Consider the following 19449-nt stretch of genomic DNA (forward strand, 5'->3'; position numbering starts at 1 on the left):
TCTTATCAGTAGTCATCCCAACTAAATAAGCTTTTCTCAGAAAACAGGGAATTGATAGACTCTAAGTTTATGTAGTGACTTAACACCTGTCAGGGCACTGAATAATGCCAGAACCTGGGGATTTGCCTGCAGTAAGCCTCCCAGAAGTTGATGATGCTCTTAGCAGCAGCATTAACTTCTAATCTATGATTGCCTTTCTCTTTGGGGAAACGGGGTGACATTTTGTATCGATCTTTGGATACCCATCTCACTGAGAGGCATTGTAATGAATGAGTGTTGAGAAGTCAGGTGTGTCCATGTTTAGGCGATAGATGTTCTCTGATTTACCAAGTACCTCGAGCACCTCTAACTTCTTTTAACTTCTTTATCAAAGCTGTCTAAAATTTATCTTTACTGTAACACACTTTTTGGTGGTTGGGCTTCTCTTTTGTCTACCCTTTTCCTCTCTGCATATACTTTCTCCCAAAGTAATCTCGTTATTCTTTGGCTGTGGCAATATACCAATACGTTGGCTCCAAAATTGATTTCTCAGTCTTCCACACACGGTGTGTCTGCCAGGTTTTTGTCCCCCAACATTTCCTGTTGGTATTTTATTTTTCTCTATTTAGATTAGTTTCTGTCACACCCACAACATTCCCAAATCCTGGTTTATCCTTTTTTTGCACAGTGTTGGCACCATTTCTTTCAACCGTACTCACGGCACTGGGATTTTTTCAGATGTTGTTTTCTCATTCTCTGTTTGTGTCCCAACTTCAGTTGCCAAGAAACAGCCCACTTTTGGGGGCAGAAAGCCTTGACCCCATCAGTTTCCCGCTCTAAATTATTTTCTCACATTTTTGTCCTGATCTGTTGAGATGCTTCAAGTAGCATATTTTTCCACTTTGCTCTTCTCTTTTGGTTTCACCACAGTTCATCCCTTTAGTATGTACTTCTGCTCAAAATAGAGAGTTTACAATGGTGTTGGCAGAGAAGCAGTATTGCGGCGGTATTTTGAATGGCTGGAAATAAAGCTAGATGGCAGAGCGAAGGGTATTCCAGTAGCTGAGATCTCACAATGCGTGGAAGGAATGTGTTACCTAGGTGGATTTAAAAGCAGCTGTATCTTTAGATGATGTGCTGGAAGAATGGGGAAGGTTTAGACATGGTTTAGTTATCAAGTATAGTAAACAGAGCCAAGTCGGAGATAACACCTTGGATACATCCTTCTAAGAATAATACTGGTTCTCCTGGTCTCTAGGATAAGAGGATGAGAGGAGGGAAAAGATTAAGAGCTATGCTTCCACTGCTTTATCTTGCACCACTGTGTGAATATCCCCAAGTAAATGTTAAAGCTTACTGATTTGGATTTTAGTTCAGAAAGCTCTGGAGAGTCAAGGTATATTGGCAAGTCATCAGCATAAAGATTACAGCTGATTTGGTTTCTGTGAGTGGGACTCAGCCATGATCCTTGCCTTGGACAGACATTATGAAACTCTCATGGAAAATAACAGGTGGGATGGGAATAATTCTGTGAAAAGGATCCAGATGGAATAATTAGCAGGAGGGAGGAAAAAAAAAAGAGTGTGGCATTAAAGCAGGCAGTATTTCAAGAAAGCAGTACTGTTGGTGGTGGTAAAGTTACTGACAGCAGTCTGGATGGAGGTGTCTAGAAACGTGTCGGTAGAGACCTCACTCCATGCGACCTCATCTGAGGGTCATCCGCAGTTACACTGCTGATCCGCCTCCTCTCTTGCTCTGGGCTCTGTTTTCTTTGATGGCACCTGCATGTTTTGAAATTTTACCTTGAAATATATCCGCTTGTTCGTGCCTCGCAGCAAATCTGTTTCTGCTGTGCAATCTGTACAGAGTTTCTTCTGCCTCAAACTGCACCAGACACGGTACAAGCTCAGATGTAGGGTCTAAGTACAAGGAATGTGTTGGTTTAATACGAGCATTTTGCAGGGGGGAAAAAGCTGTTTGTTTTACAAGGACTTAGAGGTATATAGCAGCAAGGAAATATACTGCAGGAGAGGTGGGATTTGTAAAGCCTGGGGACAGCAGACAATATTCATTGCACGTTCAGTGCAGAATGCTATGTGTGCCTCTGGTAGCAGTCCAGACCTATTTGTGGTACATAGGTCCAGCTCAGGGTGCTGTAAGCTGTTATATCTTCCATCAGTTGTGTGGCATGGAGAAAACAACAGGGGAGAGAGTAGTCCTTGTGCAGGTGGAGTACAGGTAATGAAGAGTGGGGAGAGGGAAACCCCAAGTTCATCCACCCTCAGGGGGAAATACTGAGGGTAGGGCAAAGCACCAGGCTGAAAGGCAGAGCAGCATTTTACCAAAGAGACCAGGTGCCTAAGAGTTTGGGAAAAGAAAATGAGTGAATGCACAAAATAATAAATCAAAAACTGAGTGACAGCAAAAGAAAGATTTGCTACCGGCCCTTTTTGCTGAGAAAATAATCTTGATCTCACCAACTTCCAACTATATACCTCAGAGGCTGTTAGCTAACTGAATCAGAAAAACATGAGTAATTTATTCACAAGAGGCAGGTATTTCAATGAGTTTTTGAAAGCAAAGGCTGTAAGATAAGATGCTTGTTAGCCGTGTTAATCTGGTTCATAGGGAACAGCCATATTATACTTTGCTGTTGCTTTTGATGAAAATCTGAGCAATATTATTCTTCTCACAAGATGCATTGTGTGCTGGAGTGCTGAAAAGTGATCATCCAAAAGATGATGCATGTTCCCTGGAGTAAAGGATGCACAACTATTCCTGAGCTGATGACTGCAAGGTATACATAACACACTTTGTAAGAATAACTCCATTGCAAATGAACCTGGAAGGAACTTTTCCATCAGTTGTGGCTCCGCACTCACCGAGGAGCCATGGGGTGATGGTTATGAGTTGGGGGTCTGACTCCGCTCCTCTACAGTGCTCTGTGCAACCTTGGTCAAAACACTTAATTTCTCTGTGTCTGAGCTTTCCTTTCTGTGGACAGGACACACAAGTGTGGCGATGGCTCATTTGTCTTCAGCCGAGGCATATGCATGTTGGATTTCAACAAACTTGATATGCCAGGCAGGTAGAAAGTAGTCCTCCAGATGTAACCAAGTGGAAGGGTTTGGGTTCATGTGCCGGAGGTCGATGGGTTAAAGCAGCAGTCCATGTCCTGGGGCACGGCCAGCACTTGCCATTCTGCAAAGCAGCAATCTCCCCACAAAGTGAAAGCATAACCAGCCTTTATGATATATTGGGTTTCTCTGAATTTCAGATCTGTTTTTCTTTAGGAATGTTGGCTCAGGTTTGCTTAAATTTCTGTTTAAACTCCTGGAAGTTAAAGGTTGAATATTTTTGGGAACTTTCCAAAATACTAAGCTCTGTTGCATAAGTTGCTTCGCTACATACTCCTGATAAAAAGGTATGTGCTTTTTGTCGTCTCAAGGCTCGCCGTGAAATCTGAAAACTTCAGGCTGTGTCACTTTAATATACAAACACGCTAAGCAATACAAAAGTCTTAAAATCAAAGCTGTGCTGTTATCTCTTCAGACCAGGAGCTTTTTCAAGGAGGTTCTAATGCAGAAACAGAGTAACTTCCAGTTGCGTCTTTGAAGTTTTTTTAGTGTGATATCATGGACATTTAATCCATGCTGTGGCTGCTCTTAAAAATAGTGAGAAATTGCAAAGTGAAGCAGTAAGGAAAAGAAGCTGTTTGAACATTTAATCAGTCTCACTTGATAGAGTCTGCTGGTTCAGTCCCAGTATGGAAGTAAACCTGGTCATGGCTGTAACTTTACGTCTGATGCTGCTGAAATATCCCAGTTTAGGTATAGTACAGTGTGATGATGTATAGAGATATAAAAACTACTAAAGTGATGACTACAACATATTCTTTAATATTATCCTAAGACTCAGAGTGTGCATTTGTGGTTCAAGTCAATGGAGAAGGCAGCATGTCGCTGGCAGAGCTCTCAGCTTGTAGCAGAGCGCTGCTTATTCACGCCTGTAAATCAGCGTCATGAAGTTACTTTTCTCCCCTTAGGTAAATGCATCCAAAGTTGCATTGACATTATTTTGCTTTTTTTTTTTTTTGCCTGTGCGTGTTTGATTTTCTAGTTTTGTGTTTGATGGTTTTGCTCTGCAATGGCATTAAACTCTGGCAGCTAGCGCAGGGATAGAGGTGTTTGCTGAAACACTGGATCCTAATCCCAGCCACAGGGTTTCAGCAACAAGTCATTTGGCTGAATACTTTCCTTGCTCAGCCCTCCCTTTCTCCATCTATTCAATGATGAAAATAGCCTCAAATCTACTTGACCTTCTGCCTTGTTAATAAGTGCGATTAACAACCCCTTGTCCTAATGAACTAGAGAAACAAAATTACTGTGTACTATCATATTTAATTAAACTGTGTTTCAGGAAACTGTCCTTTAAAAGGTAACATATTTCCCTGGCATTAGTTTCATCTTTCCTTTTTCTAACTTCATTCCCCTTTACTTACTCTTCTCCTTTAATTAGTCTCCCTTTGCTCTTTTTTCCTACCTCTGTCTCTTTCCTCCTTATTTTCCTTTCTTTTTGAATTCAGTGTAATTTGGCTGGTCAGACACTGAAGTGATGCGAATGATACAGAAATACCTCCAAAGGCAGATGCAATTCTGCTTTCGTTGCTGCCTCCATGAATGTGTGCAGGCAACGTATCGGAGCACGGCGATCAGGGTGGATAGTGGGAACTGAGGGATGTGCAGGAAGGGCAGACACTCCTCAAAGAGAACAAGCAAACAAGTTGGCTCTCCAGGTAAGGGTAAGATTGAAAAAGGAGGTGAAAAGGCCCAGAGGCTTCTCCTGAACTCTGCAGCTCTTCACCTGGCGGTCCACGCCTTTACAAATGCCAGGTGAGAAGGCACCAAGGGCGAGCCTGCTGCAAACAGCCTCGTCACCCCGCTCTGCCGCTGTTGCAGCCCTGTGGCATGGTGCACCTTCCACCCTACTGCCCTGGACAAGCCATCACACCTTGCTCTGCACACTTGGCTTCCCAACCCAATGCAAACTTTTCTCCGTGTGCAGATGGTGCCCACTTCACAGGTGGGCTCTGTGCGTGTATCCCCCGAGAGCATTAGCCAGTCCCCATGCAATTACAAGCATTTGGGCTCAATGAGTGAAGATGTGTTGATCTCACAGGCAAGAGAAATCCTTTTTTTATTCTTTAACTGTGTACATTTTTAGAGGGAAGAAATAGTAACATCCAGGCATTGGTGTTTATCCTAACCAGAGGCCTGATTTATGCCTCTCCTTCTCTCAAGGGTACTGCTCTCAGTGTTTATGTCGTGAAATGGCACTACAAAATGAACATGCTTTGGGAACTATTTATGGATTCTAATTGGCTGCTTTTCTATTTAATGAAGTCCCTGTCTTTGAGACTGTGCCATTTAATTAAGTGGTTTATATAATTACTCTCTGTCATCAATTCTGTCCACTCTGGAAGGTTTGTGTTTTCTTACCAAAGAAGGTGTTTTATTTAATGCTGGTTTGTAAGTCCTTCAACTTGGGAGACAAAACAGCACACAACACTGCAGAATCCCCAGGTAAAGACACTTTCTGTAGCAGGGTGCACTGAGTTGAGTGCAGTGAGATGCTGCTAAGGCCATTCTTCTCCTCCTCAGTTACTGATGTACCGAAACTTCCTCTTATTCCTCCTCTTTTTAGGAAGAGGAGCTGCGATCCAATCTCTTTGTCAATACTGATAATATCTGTGCCCTCTTGGCGGAATATCTAGCCTGGTTCTTTCTTTGCTATAATCCTAGAGATATTTCGGGCTTACGAAAGGTCTGGTGTTCTTTGCATGCAGGCAGTAACTCTTCGTGCCCTCAACAGCTGCTTTGTGTAACATTGGTTGTAGCAGTGGAGTCACTAAAGCATCTCTTGCTTCAGAGGTGCTTCTCTGCATCCTGAACAGTTTGACCTGTTAATGTGCATTGCTCATCGGAGGCAAGGTTTCCTTCTCAGCAGCGATTACTCTGGTAGCGATTTCAGAGTAACCTGGTTCTCCATGAGAGTTTATGGGGGACATCTTCCTTCTGACTAAACGGAGACCCCTGTGTGGAAGACACATCTCCAGTTTTTCCAATTGACCGTAGCTGTGGTAAATTGAGACAGATCCTTGCTTCTCCTGCTGTAACCTTTGGGGTTTTCCTTCTTTGTTGCTGTTTTCTCAAACCCTCAGATATTCACTTGATTCTCAAATTCCAGGTATAAGAACTAGACACAGTTTTCCATTAACAAATATTCCAGAATAACTTTACTACAATCAATCATTATTATTCCTCTATTTATACCTCTTAGGATTCCAGTAGCCTTTTTAAACACTGTGTCGTATGTCTACCCTAATCTTATGTTTCAGCTGCTTATCACCCACATGATCACAAAGTCTGACGGGCAAGAAAAATCTTTTTTCCTGGCAGACTGTTGTTACAGTAGCACACACAGAGAGGAGACAAAAGTTCGCTTTATTCTTGAACAGCATTGGATTAGTTTTACATAAACTGTGAATGCAGTGCTTTCCTTGCTGGCTCCCAGCTCATTATTTGCAACGTGGGTCAATACAGTGGCCTTTTCAAATCTGAAGCGAGGAGGGGACCTAAGCAAAAGAACCATAATTGCATTTAAACAGACCACATTGAATCTCAAAGTCATTATCTTCACAAATTTTAATTTCCAAATACATCTCTAAAGGAAAATGTCATCGGGCCCCCACAGTAAATTGTTTAAGGGACTACCCGGCCACTTTTTCCTCGTTAACTGTTTGTGTGCAGGGCTTGTTACAGCTTTTGAAGAGACAGCAGGGGCTCCGGTAAATACGGCTGGAACAAATCGCAGTTTTGTCATCTATTCATTAATCCCTCCAGCTCCTCGGAGCAAACGGCACGGCAGAACTGCTTGGATTAACCCCGAGGCTCTGCAGCTACACATACTGTCTTTCTCGCACTGAAGTGGTTTATCTTGATTCTTATCTCCTTCTCATCACAGCATTGGATGTAGCATGGGGCTAATTATTAATGTGATTTCTTAATACAGAATTTTTATAAGGTCACTCGTAAGAGAAATAGGGACGTAAATGAAAGCTTAAGAATTGCTTCCAGTGTTAGACATACCCTGTTTAGTAAAAGCCTTATCAGGGTAGGACTTGGCTGTGGGGCTCCAGGGGACAACGCCTGGTCGAAGCTCCTGCTCCAGGACAGAAGTAGGTGACATGCTGCCTGCTGCTGCTGCAGTGTTTTGGGTGTGCTGGGTCTCTAAAGTGGTGATGTACAGGTGATTTATGACTGAGGAAGGCAAAATAATAGTACTTTATACATCCACACTCCACAGTTATTTGAAGATTCCTGTCCATTTTCTACTTGCTAAGCTTTGGAGTTCTGAAATTACAGAAATATTTCATTCAGGAGCACTGGACTCAGCGTTGGGAAAAGGAACCATGGGAGCATTGCAGGTACCCTAGCTGTTGGGGGAAAATGCACCCAGAGCAGCAGGATGGGAACCAGTGTGTGTCTGACACCGTGCTTCCCCTAGTCTTTTAAGTCCATTAAAAAAACCTTTATAGATTTGCTTTTTAGAATGATCCATACCTGTCTTCCACACACAGTTATAAAAGCGTAATGCAGAACCTGCCGTATTTTTTTATTTACCTTGTGCCGTGACCTGAACCCTGAGGAGTAACTTACAGATCAGCGTCTGTGCTCCTGCCTTTCTGCATGAGAGCCTGTAAATACGGCACAGCTCTGTGTGAGCCATCTGTACAAATTACTTCAGCTAAAACTAATGGTCAGGACTGCAGCGAGCCTCGTTCTACCGGTCCTGACCAGTGTTCCTCTGAGCACACTTCACACCGCGCAGTCAGATGGTGGGTAAAAAAGGACACAAGCAATACTGGTACGTTTCTGCGCTGGGCATCGTAGGAAATGCAAATTCCCAGCCGTATATAAAGTGTCTTGCGTGCTGGTCTCTTCATCCATCACCTCATAGCAAGGCCTTGCTCCGTGATGGAGACATCCATACGTACGACTGTGTGTAGTCCCCTGCACTGCGTGACAGAGGTGGTGTCGAGCTGAAGCTAATTAAGGAAGCGTTTGCCAAAATTGTGACTTTTATAATGGAAAAAGCAATGTTTTGTTCATTAACTTTGTTCTCTAGAATAATTAAATTATTTGCACTACTTTTTTTTTTTTCTTTCTTCCAGAATAAGAACCTAAAATAGAATACACATTTCTGACCAGATGGTTGAATCTTGGTAAAATTCTAAACAGGTGAAAATGGTCTTTTTTTGGTCTCCTGTGTAACAAACTGATTCTTAGAGTGTTTCAGCCCAGACCAAATCTTTCTAGTTCTTGGGATGATTTCTGCTTGGCAGAAAGTGATGTCTCTGAATCAGGAGAGACCATTTAGACTAAAATATTCCAGTATACTCACTCTTTCTTTGCTTGGAGGGAGAGAACAATGCAAAGAAAGAAGAATGCTTCTTGCTATTTAATTGAGTCTAATAGGCTATAAATACATTTTTCCCTCAAATAAAGTAGCAGAATGAAAGGCCTGTGGTAAAACTGAGTCTTAAACCATCTTGTATCCCACTGCTATTTGGAAAAGCATCTGCACAGAAACGCCTGTAGAAATCCCCTGAAGTAGTTTTAAGGCACTTTAATTGCTGATGAAAGCTTTCATTTCAGGATCTGCATTGACACAAGGTTACAGTCGCAAAGTTTTAAACATCGTTTTCTCGGGGGTTGCAGAAAGTTGGAATCATTTTGCAAAACTGATTTTTTTTCACCTTCTATTTTGAACTTGATGAGCTCAGTAAAATACAAAATACAGTGTTTTTCTATATCAAAAATGCTTGATGTCTAGCTTGCAAAATGAGCAGTTCAATACTCTTGTAAAGTTAGTTGTTTTTATAACATTTCAAACATTATTTTCAGTGTTATTTCTCTTTCACTTCTGTTTTTTAATACCAATATATAAAAAAAAGATCCCCTGTTGCTTAGATTTGATTATAGTAATATAAGAAAATGTTTCAGTTCTTCCTGGTTGGGTGAAATTATTCTGGCAGGTCTTCAGCAAATGCAATCCCTGCTGGTATAGCTGTATAGGCATTTATATTTAGTAATCACTTGCGATCATAATTTGTAATTTGGGACCCAGATTTTTCTGCACTGTTAACTGGTAATGGGTAAGTATTTTCATGCATTTTTAAACCTTTTCTAACATTTCCTAATTTAATATTCAGCTCATCTATGTTAATAGTTACAACCAATTAGCATAAAAATTGGGTTAAATCTTGACATACCTTTTTTTTTTAGTAATTCATTCAAACATATTTTGCTTTGTTCCATTAGCTAAATCACGCCTTTTGGCAAATAGAGATATTAGTCTCGTATGCCAAATATTAATGTCCTTTAGATATGGCCATGTAGATATGGTAGTCGTAATTATTGCTTGTCTTTTGTGTCTGTGCTCGTGTCTTCCAGGATTTATGAAATATATCACCTTTACAATAAGCTTCAGCTTCCTATTTGTTAAAACTAACAGGAGCGTTATAAAATAAGTGCTTTGTCTGTGGTTAATTTTCAGTTTAATTTACGCACTAATTTTAATTCTTCTCCTAAAAAGGGCATGAATAATAATTGGCTTCCTAGCACAATTAAGATTCAGAGTTTGTATCTGTGCATATGCAATTTAAGTGCTAATGCATTTCCTTTTATCAGGGTAATAACTCCTCGTATTCTCATTATTCTTAATATATTTATTAAACATTTTTTGGGTGCATATATGCACTTGTCTAAACAACCAGAATAAATATTGTGGGTGGAGTAGACATCCCAATGAATTCTCTGGAAATATTTGTATGGAGTCACAGAAGGGCTGAGGTTGGAGGTGCCTCCGGAGACCATCCAGTCCAACCTCTGGTGGAGATGGGGCAACTGGAGCAGGTTGCTCAAGAGCATGTCCAGTTGGGCTTTGGCTCTCTCCAAGGATGGAGACTCCACAGCCTCTCTGAGCAACCTGCCTCAGTGTTTGACTACCCTCACCATAAAAAAAGTTTTTTCTTGGGTTTAAATGGAATTTTATGTGCCCATTTCCTCTTGGCCATTCACTGGGCACCGCTGAAAGGAGCCTGGCTCCATCATTTGCGTTTGTACACATGGATAACGTCCCCCTGAGCCTTCTCTTCGTTGGGCTGAACAGTCCCAGCTCTCTTAGCCTCTTCTTCTACAGCAGATGCTTCAGTCCCTTAATCATCTTTGTGTCTCTTCACTGGACTAAGTCCAGTATGTCCCTGTCTCTGTTGTACTGGGGAGCCCAGCACTGGACCCAGCACTGCAAATGCATTTCACCAGTGCTGAGCAGAGGGGAAGGATCACCTCCCTCGACCTGCTGGCAACACTCTGCTTAAGGCAGCCTGATGTGCTGTTGGCCCTCTTTGCTGCTAGGGCACATTGCTGGCTCACGTTCAGCTTGTGGTCCACCAGGACCCCCAGGTCCTTCTTCAACCAGCTTTCCAGCTGGTTAGCCCCCAGTGTGTACTGGTGCATGGGATTGTTCCTCCCCAGGGGCAGGACTTTGCAGTTTCCTTTGTTGAACTTGATGAGGTTCCTGTTGGCCCATTTCTCTAGCATGTCTAGGTCCCTCAAAGTGGCAGCACACCCATCCAGTATATCAAGTGCTCCTGCCAGTTTTGTATCATCCGGAAAGTTGCTGAGGGTGCACTCAGGTCCCATCGTCCAGGTTCACTGATGAGAATACGCTTGATTCCCTTGCAAGTAAGATTGCACTTCATGGCTGTATGAATCGAAGCATTTGATTGTTTTCATCGATAATAATAGTTTTAATAGCGGTTGGCCAAAACTTGCAAGAAGAATATGTGTTTTGACTTGATATACATGCTATTTTGAATACTTTCAAATCAATAGAGTGTCTATTAAAGGGAATTACTCAATAGGCTTCAGGATAATTATAAATAGAAATTGTTGAGTGGGTGTGTTCGTACGGAGAGCCATGCATTTCAGTATAATCAACTGTAATTCTATACATCTAATATTGCCCAGTGTAGGTCATAAAAGAAGATTTAGGGGCTACACAAACTGTACCTGAGATCTCAAGGCAATGGTGAGCCAATAGCATAATGCAAATGGTTTGAAATAGGAGTAAGGAAGTGGTTTTGGTATTTGGTAAGTCTTCCTCCCTGGTGTGTTGCCTTGCTGTGATGATTACCCCTAAAGAACAAAGTTGGAAAATAGGAGTGTTCAAAGGAGAACCATATGAATGCTTGAAAAGATTAGAAAGCATGCACGATAATGTGACATGTAATAATGTGCCATTCAGTGAGCTCCATCTATTGAGTTTATCAATGAGAAGATAATGGGGTGATTTGATCAATTTGCATGGATTTACATGAGAAAGAAGAATGTAGGTGAGCAGACATTTTACTTGATTCAGTGGCTGAAAGTCATAGATAATAGCAAATTCAGATTGGAAATAATGTGAACATTTTCTGTGGTATGTGAATTTATCCTCTAACAGTAAGGATAATTAACTTCCAAGGGCTATGGAAGATTCTGTGTCTCTGAAACAGAGTGGAATATTTTTCAAAATTACTTATTCCTTCAAACAATGAGAAAGAGAAGTCCTGTGGTCCTGATTCAAGATGCCAGACAAGATAATCATAATGCTCCCCCTTGCCTTGGTAAAATTAATCTTTTAATTAGATGTCCAGATTCCAGAGCACTCCTTGTAGCTCTGCCAATCGCAGTGAAATCTCTGACAAATCAGTCTCCGTGCTTTGTTTCTGTCCTCATCTGTAGAATGAATGACTGCTTGGCTGCATCACATGGAACATGCTTTTGTTAATTTAATTAATTAATTAAAATTAGTTATTAAAAAGAAGAGACTTGTACAAGTATTTTGCTATCCACTCCCTCACTGGAAGATGGAAAACAATTGTTTTGCATTTATTCTCACCTCTTCCGATCCATGTCCTAGATTAACGAGTACCATGCCAACATTCGCATGTATGCTCGCTGCAATGTCACACATTTCTATGTGACTAATGTTGGGGGGAGTGGGAGGGAAAGCAGAACATGTAATTTTTACATTACAAATTTTGTTGACTTACTTGCTTCTCATTCTAGGACATTTAAATAAGTCTATTTAAAAAGTGAGTGACAAGTGCTCTCTTAGGGAAGAAACTAAAATGCATAATTTAAAGCCATAAATCATCATCATTTTTTATTTGTATCCTTTCTGTTTGGTGATATGGTTATTTGGATTGCTTATAGCCATAAATCCACGTACAGACTGTGTCAAAGAAGATCAAGCTCTCCGTGCTCAAAGCATAAAGTCAGAGCAAAGCTCCACAACAGATGGCCTTTTCTTTCCATTTCATGGACACCAGTTCTCACTGGGCAATTCATTATTTTCTACAGTTGAAGCAGCTGTGGATTACTGTAATTATGGATTTAATATATCTCTGACAATCCAGTGTGAATACTAATTTGAACTTTATACATCTCCTTGGAATCGGGTTAATTTTCTCATGATTATATAGCTTCTGATTAACTAAAGATGTTTGTGAGGCTAATATTTTTCCTGCTACAGAAATAAATTGTGCATGGATTGCAAAATAACAGTGGTGTTTTCGGTGTGGAGTCGTGTTCAAAGTCCTAGGAGAGGATTTCTGAGTTCCCCAAATGTTTTCAGATATCATGATTTTGCTAATAACCTTGTTTTAAATTGTGAGTTTGGCTTTCCCAGGATATGTATTGATCAATAGTAAATTATTTACTCGAATATTTATTTTGCAGGAAAAAAGACACTTTTTAATAGAAATAATAGGCTAAGTGTATCAAAAGTTTGTATTACAGGCAAACTCTACTAACAAGTTCCTTTTGGCATGTTTGTTCTTTAAATAGTATATTGCTTTAGAGGGCAAAATGTTTGTCTTGGTGCCATTTGTAGATCTTGCATTATCCTCTTGAGAGTAGATTATGTTTTGCTATCATATGTTTTCCTTTTGAATAACTATTCATAGCTTCATGTCCTTATTCCAAGAGGTTTGCCTCAGCAAAATCCCACTGACTTCAGTGGAGTTATTCATGGTTCATGCTGATGAAGGAGAGGCATCCGATCCTAAATGCTGGGTGTGAAACGTGAGAGGCAGGGCTGATGTACGTATTTTTCCTCTGAAATCAGTTGAAGTGGCACATGTGGGCCTGGAGGCAGAATTTTTGTATCTCCTTCAATCAACACCAGCCTTTCCTGGTGTGAGTAGGTTGATAAGATGGTTTGTCTACGCTAAGTTTAGCTCTCAGAGAGGCAGAAACTAAAAAAAAAAATTATTTAACCATTTCCTTCCTATAGTAAGCACCCAACAGAGTATCAGGATGCCAAGAAACTACTCTTAAAGTTTTACAAGTGTGAATACAGTAAAATGGAAACAAATACTCCCTACGCTGCACTGTGTTTGCAAACGGCATGGCTGGGCAGGGGGAACGTGCCCTGGTTCACCCTGGAAGCAGGGACATCTCTCTACCAGAATAAAATGCATCAGAGGGAGATTGACTACCTGGTCTTTTATTTAATCTGAGATGTGATTTCTTCAATTTAGCAATCTGAATATTTTTTTTTGTACTGTACTTTTTTTAAATAAACAGGAAAGCTTTATAGCATTACTACAAAAAATCGCTAACAGACTCTCTGGAATACATTTCTTGTCCACAGCCTTATTATGCCATGGTTTTTGCTATCGTATTGGGAGATATCTAATAAGTTAAGTGCACTGTTCTTAGAATAATGAATCGTGTGGTTTGGGAGTTTTTTTTAAAGATGTGAGTCCAGAAACCTGTATACAGAAGCATTTTTGTTAAGGAGCACTAGTCTAAAATGTGGAATGTGAAATTCTGAGCGGGATCATTATATATTTCCAATAGCACCTCTACTTGAAATCTTTTCCATGAGCTGGGGTGGCAGCGAATGAAGGTCAGATGGTGGCAATGACAAGCTTTCACACCCTGGCTCCGCTTCTCGGGAGCACGAAACACACGTGGCGGGTCTGAGGGGACTCTGGAGATGCATCTTAATCCTGGAAGATTCTCTGAAATGCTTAATCTGCACGGGATTCAGCATCCTAATTTACATGGAAGGCTATTTCTCTGGGATCCCCTAAGGCTTAAGAGAATAGCATGAAAGATTTGTCTGTGCTGATGATGTGATCAGTGGTACTAAGACTTTTAAGCACAGGCATGTTTGCTGGAATGAGCAAGGAACATTTGCTCCCTAGACCCAGCTGATAGGAACTGGATTAGCAGATCGCAGGTCTCCTTACACCCCGAGAACCACTTTGCTGTCTGCGCCTTACAAGTCGTGGTGCTTTCGTGTGCGTAGAAGTAATTCCATTTTTTTATCCCATTTTTTTAGGCATCAAAGTTAAACTGACTAGTCTGTAATTTTGTTTCTCTCTTCATACTACTTTAAAAGTAGCCCCGACATTTGCCCTTTCCAAATAATGTCTCACCATCCTCTGTGAATTTTTGAAGACAGAGGTCGTTAAAGAGATTGTTTCAGCCCGTTACCTATGTATACCTGAATGAATTTCATCTGGCCCAGCCAGCTGGAAAACATCTAATCTTTATAAGCACTTTCCAACATGTTCTTTCCCTATTCTTTCTGAAGATTTTGGTTATTTGCCTCTGATATTAGCTGCCAGTTGAATGCAGCAAGGTAAAGATAGTGAGTACTGTAGCAAAAAAAGACATTAAATGCTTCAGCTTTTATGGCATCATCTGTCAATAGCTTTTCTACTCTGCTGAGCAATAGAGCAACATTGTGCCTGGGTTTTTTTCTTATTACAAATGGACATGTAGAACCTTTTCTTGCTACCTTTGCTAGCTCCAAGTCATTTTTTTACTTTAGTCTCCATTTGTTTCTCAGTGTTAGTTGTTCTTTTATACTGACATGGTATTCTGACTGTGTGTACGTGTCCCTGAGTTTGAGATCACTGAGCAAGTTATGACTTAGGTTAATTCCTATTTTTTTTCTGCATTGGGCTATTTTTTATTTGTATTATTTCTCTAAGAAAATGTTTGCTCCCCATACCTTCTTTTCTCCTTTCACTTGCAGCTTTTGGTCGTTTTGTACTGTCAGGCCTTACAAATCTTGAAGTGGCCTTCCTTTAAAGTCCTTTGTCTTTATTATGTTGTTTTCCTCCTGAAGAACCACAAACTGTTGTTTAATCATCACCTTCATGCAAGTTGTCTTTTGCCTTCCTTATCCCACGGGTCTTCTCAGTGCTGGACCATCCCACACCCAAACCGTGGTCTTTGCTACTATCATCACCAACGCACTCCAAGGATGCTGGACAAATGTATTTCCTATAACATATCTTGAGTAGTTGTAGTACTTCATTACATCTTGTGCTTTGGTTGATTATTCCAGTTCCTGATTAAAAAAACCAACCTGTCTACCTTCTTTGTTGTTCAGCATCTGGTGGACCTGCTCTGTGGTAGTGGCCTCTGCATCTCTTTGTTATGGGATGACTTTCAGCAGATCTGTCTCCATTTTACAGATCGAACCTAGAAGAGCAACTACTCTCTTGATTTGCAGGGCATTTCTTTATTTCCATAGCCTCCTTTCTCAATAAGCTATATCATCGGTATTAACAATCTTGTCTTGTGAATTACTTACCGAGCCTCTCTTATCGCCCAATTATATTATAGTTTTGATACTGTACTAATTTCCTTCCAGCTCCTTTTGTGTATTCTCCACTATTCTTACGGAGATGTCTAATAGGATCCATGGATAAATCCCACTTTGCTCTTCATTATGTTTCCTTCCCATGAGATTATCATGGCCGACACTGTCTTCCACAGGGAAGACCCTTGTTCATTTATTTGTACCTACCTCAGGCTTTCACTTGCCAAAACTCACTTGATGCTACTTAAAAAATTCTTTCCCTGAGGTAAACCAGGAGGTGAATAAAGTTGAAATTCCTCTTTTTCATAAGGTGAACTCTATTCTTGCCCAGCAGTTCATGATGTATCATCTCTGAAGAAGGAAACTTATTGTAGTGACCCACATGTCTTTGAAGGGGAGGGAAACATATGAAAAGGAGAGGCAGCAAGATGCCATAGGGGAATCTTGATGGGTTTTTAAATCCTCCGTTGTTGTACATGCTACACCAGCAATACTATGCTCTAAAATGGATCCTGTGTTTTCCTGTGGTCTCTGGATGTTTGCAGTAGCTGGGCAGGCAGAATGAATTGTCTCAAGAATATTAAGATCATAAATTTGTGGTTCCCTCTTCTCTCTGTAAATCACAGGAGTGCGGGTCTGAGGCAATAAAGTCTCCATTTTTAAAATTGGAAATCTGTGTTTATAAATAATGGCTATTCCAGCTAATTAGATCCTCCAGTTGCTTTATGTGCCAGTGTGCTGATCTTGCCATAGCTCTTGTTTGCAGTCCTTGTTTTTCACAGGGTTGTGGAGCCGCTCAGAGCTGGACGCAGTACTGCAGGGGGGTCTCACCAGGGCAGAACACAGGGGCAGAATCCCCTCCCTCGACGTGCTGGTCACGCTGCTGGTGATGCAGCCCAGGACACGGTTGGCTTTCTGGGCTGCAAGCGCACACTGCCGGCTCATGTTGAGCTTCTCATCAATCAATACCCTCAAGTCCTTCTCCTCAGGGCTGCTCTCAGTCCATTCTTCGCCCAGCCTGTATTTGGGCTTGGGATTGCCCCAACCCACTTCTTGCATGTTTACATGTGTGCCCATGGAGGTGTATCTTCTCTGTGTGCAAGCATTTTCATGGACACCCACGTAATTCAGGAGCCAGCCCTGGTGCTCTGCCGTCCTGTTCCTCCTACCCAACCGCACCGTGGGGCAAACAGCAAGCAGATTCCCAGGGCATTGCCACTTGGAGAGGGTTTTCCATTGACAGGTGTTTATCAGCCAATAACACAATTTAATGAGACCTGCTTGAGTGTTTCAAGTGCCAGAAATACACAAGGTCCCTGCGTTTGCTTTGGTGAAAACCTGAATTTTAAAGGTCGAGCGGGTTGGTAAAGCCAGGCTATGGGATGCGTTGAGCTGTACCAGTCTGCAGAACGTGATTGCGATGAGCAGGGATGCAACTGTCCCTTATGGGTGTGGTGGTCTTCTACACACCAAATATTCTACTGTGTGTTGAAAGCCTTTCCAAAATCACCCCATATAACTCTGTAAGGAGACTGCTTTGTCAGGCCACCACTTGACTTTTGAAGTAGCTTCATAAAAAAGCCTTTAATTAACCATTTTGGACCTTTACTTCCCCACATACAAAGCAGCTCCCAGAAGGATACACTTCAGAAAAGCAGAGCAAATTTTAGCAGGCCGTTAGCATAATTTAGAAAAAGAAAATTACTTTGGATGTGTATTTCTCATCAATTAAAAAATGTGGGCAAATTCGGTAATTACAGAAGGATGCTGGCTGCATTTGAGGTTCAGGTTACCACACAGTGAGGGATTTCAGCATTTCCTGATGTGATTTTTGTGTAGGATTTTTTAGTGAGTAGAGAAAAATGTGATATTTTTGTGAATAAGCTCTGCAAGTATATTTCATTGTATGTAGATATTTTAAAATTTATTCTCTATATATGAAATATTAGTTTCCATGGTAGGATGAAATATCCTAAAGTCAATTAAGGTATTAAAGTCAATCTTTTATTTAATTTTGAGAAGGGCGCTTCAGACTGAAAACAGATTCATAGGGGATGCCTAAGTTTCAATTTTGTAAAAGAAATGGATAAATTCCTGCCAGGAAATAGGAGGTTATTGGGACCGAGAGAGGTCACAGTGTGCATTCCTGTGATGCTGTCGCTCTGAAGCGGTGATCTGTGGGAGGGTGCCTGCATGAGCAAGACCACCGTTCTTTGCCTTTCTCACTGCCACAGTGCCTATGGCTCCAAGTTGCTTTCTGTTAGGGGTCGTGATGAAGACTGACCAGCAAATGTACAATTAGTTGTACCTATTACTAATGTTGTTTAATTTTTATTCACCCAGTACAGTTAGCCTCTTGGTTTCCTTAATACCAAGCATACGCATAAACACATGCACTCACACCCTCACGCTTTTTCTTTTTTAATATTCCGGGTACTGGAACGGACTTTTTAAAATAGAGATAAAATTACTTTTGTACTGAACAGAATACAGTACTATCTGTCTCATCGCGGCAGTGCAGCTAGGGATGTAATTACTCAGATGTGGTGATCACCTTTCTTGCTAGAAAAGGAGAGGAGTTTGTATCGGTTCCATCATTGCTTTATGGCTTAAATCTTTAATGACATCTAGGCGTAATGTGAAAGGCAGTGGACAAAGCAAGAGTGTTGGGTTTTGCTGTCACGAAGGGAAAAACCCACCTGTGAGATCAGACTGGAATCCTTGGTGTAATCCTCGGCCTCGATGCCTATGGAAAAACTTGGCGATTGGACTGCACATGGGCAAGACCGATGGTCTCCATGGTCTTCCATCTGCTTGCACACATCTGTTTCTTGACTTTTACTTGGGCCGCAAGATCTTTGGGACAGGATGGCTATTGTTCCTTACATGTTTACAGCCATTAGGATACAAATATTGTCTCGGCTGGCAGAAGACGTGTTTCAGAAAATGAATATGTATAAATCTGTCTTTTGTTTTCTGCTCTTTAGAATCACAGTGTTAGGAAGAGCACAAAAATCCACCCCCCACCCCCCGGATAGTATAAAACCTCTTCTCAAAGGAAACTTTACACACAAAGGCCTGAACTTGGACCAAAATAATTAGTATACAGTGTATCTTTTGGCCTTCTCTTGGAAGAAAACCACTATTAGAATGTAGCATTAAATATGCTGTACTCATGTGGAGAGTTCATTTACCTTTCCTAGAATAATTTCATTCGTCTCACATGGCTTAGCTTGCCGAAAAATTGAACACAACTTCAGTGATACTTTAAGGCTGCAATTTAATAGGCAATTGACTTTGGAAAACTAAATATAAACCCAGGAAGAGCCTGTTGCTGAGTAGAAGTAACTCCTGGTCAGTTCCAGGCCTGAAATAATATAACCTTGTTATCGTTTATTTTTCTCTTTTGCCTTGAGGTTGGCAGGAAAGCTGGAGCACCGGGCAGCAGCCTTTGCTACATCTTCCTTTTCCAGTTATGTTTATATCAGAGATGGAAAGCAAAAAAAACAAAACAATCCAAAACCCATGCCAGAAAGAGGGACCTCCTATTCCCTTTGACAGTAGGGGTGTAATACTCGCAGTAGAGGGATGCTAATGCTTAAAAACCAGAAAGTTTGTGTTTGGATTCTACTGAGGTGCCTGAGCCCAAGCCCCGAGGGAGGAAGCTGTTCCAGTGGCGGCAGGGTCCTGGGGGACTGACACCTCTCCAGAGCCAGATGCTCTTGTTAGTTACTA

At 41.2% G+C, this 19449-nt stretch overlaps 1 protein-coding gene across 2 annotated transcripts in view; it reads left to right on the forward strand.

Annotated features, from left to right (window-relative positions):
- The window catches only part of PPM1L (protein phosphatase, Mg2+/Mn2+ dependent 1L), a 98860-nt gene that overhangs the window by 54251 nt on the left and 25160 nt on the right, over positions 1-19449 (forward strand). The gene's annotated exons all lie outside the window — the stretch shown is intronic.

Source organism: Grus americana, chromosome 9 (genome assembly GCF_028858705.1).
Source record: "Grus americana isolate bGruAme1 chromosome 9, bGruAme1.mat, whole genome shotgun sequence".
NCBI classification, from domain to species: domain Eukaryota; kingdom Metazoa; phylum Chordata; class Aves; order Gruiformes; family Gruidae; genus Grus; species Grus americana.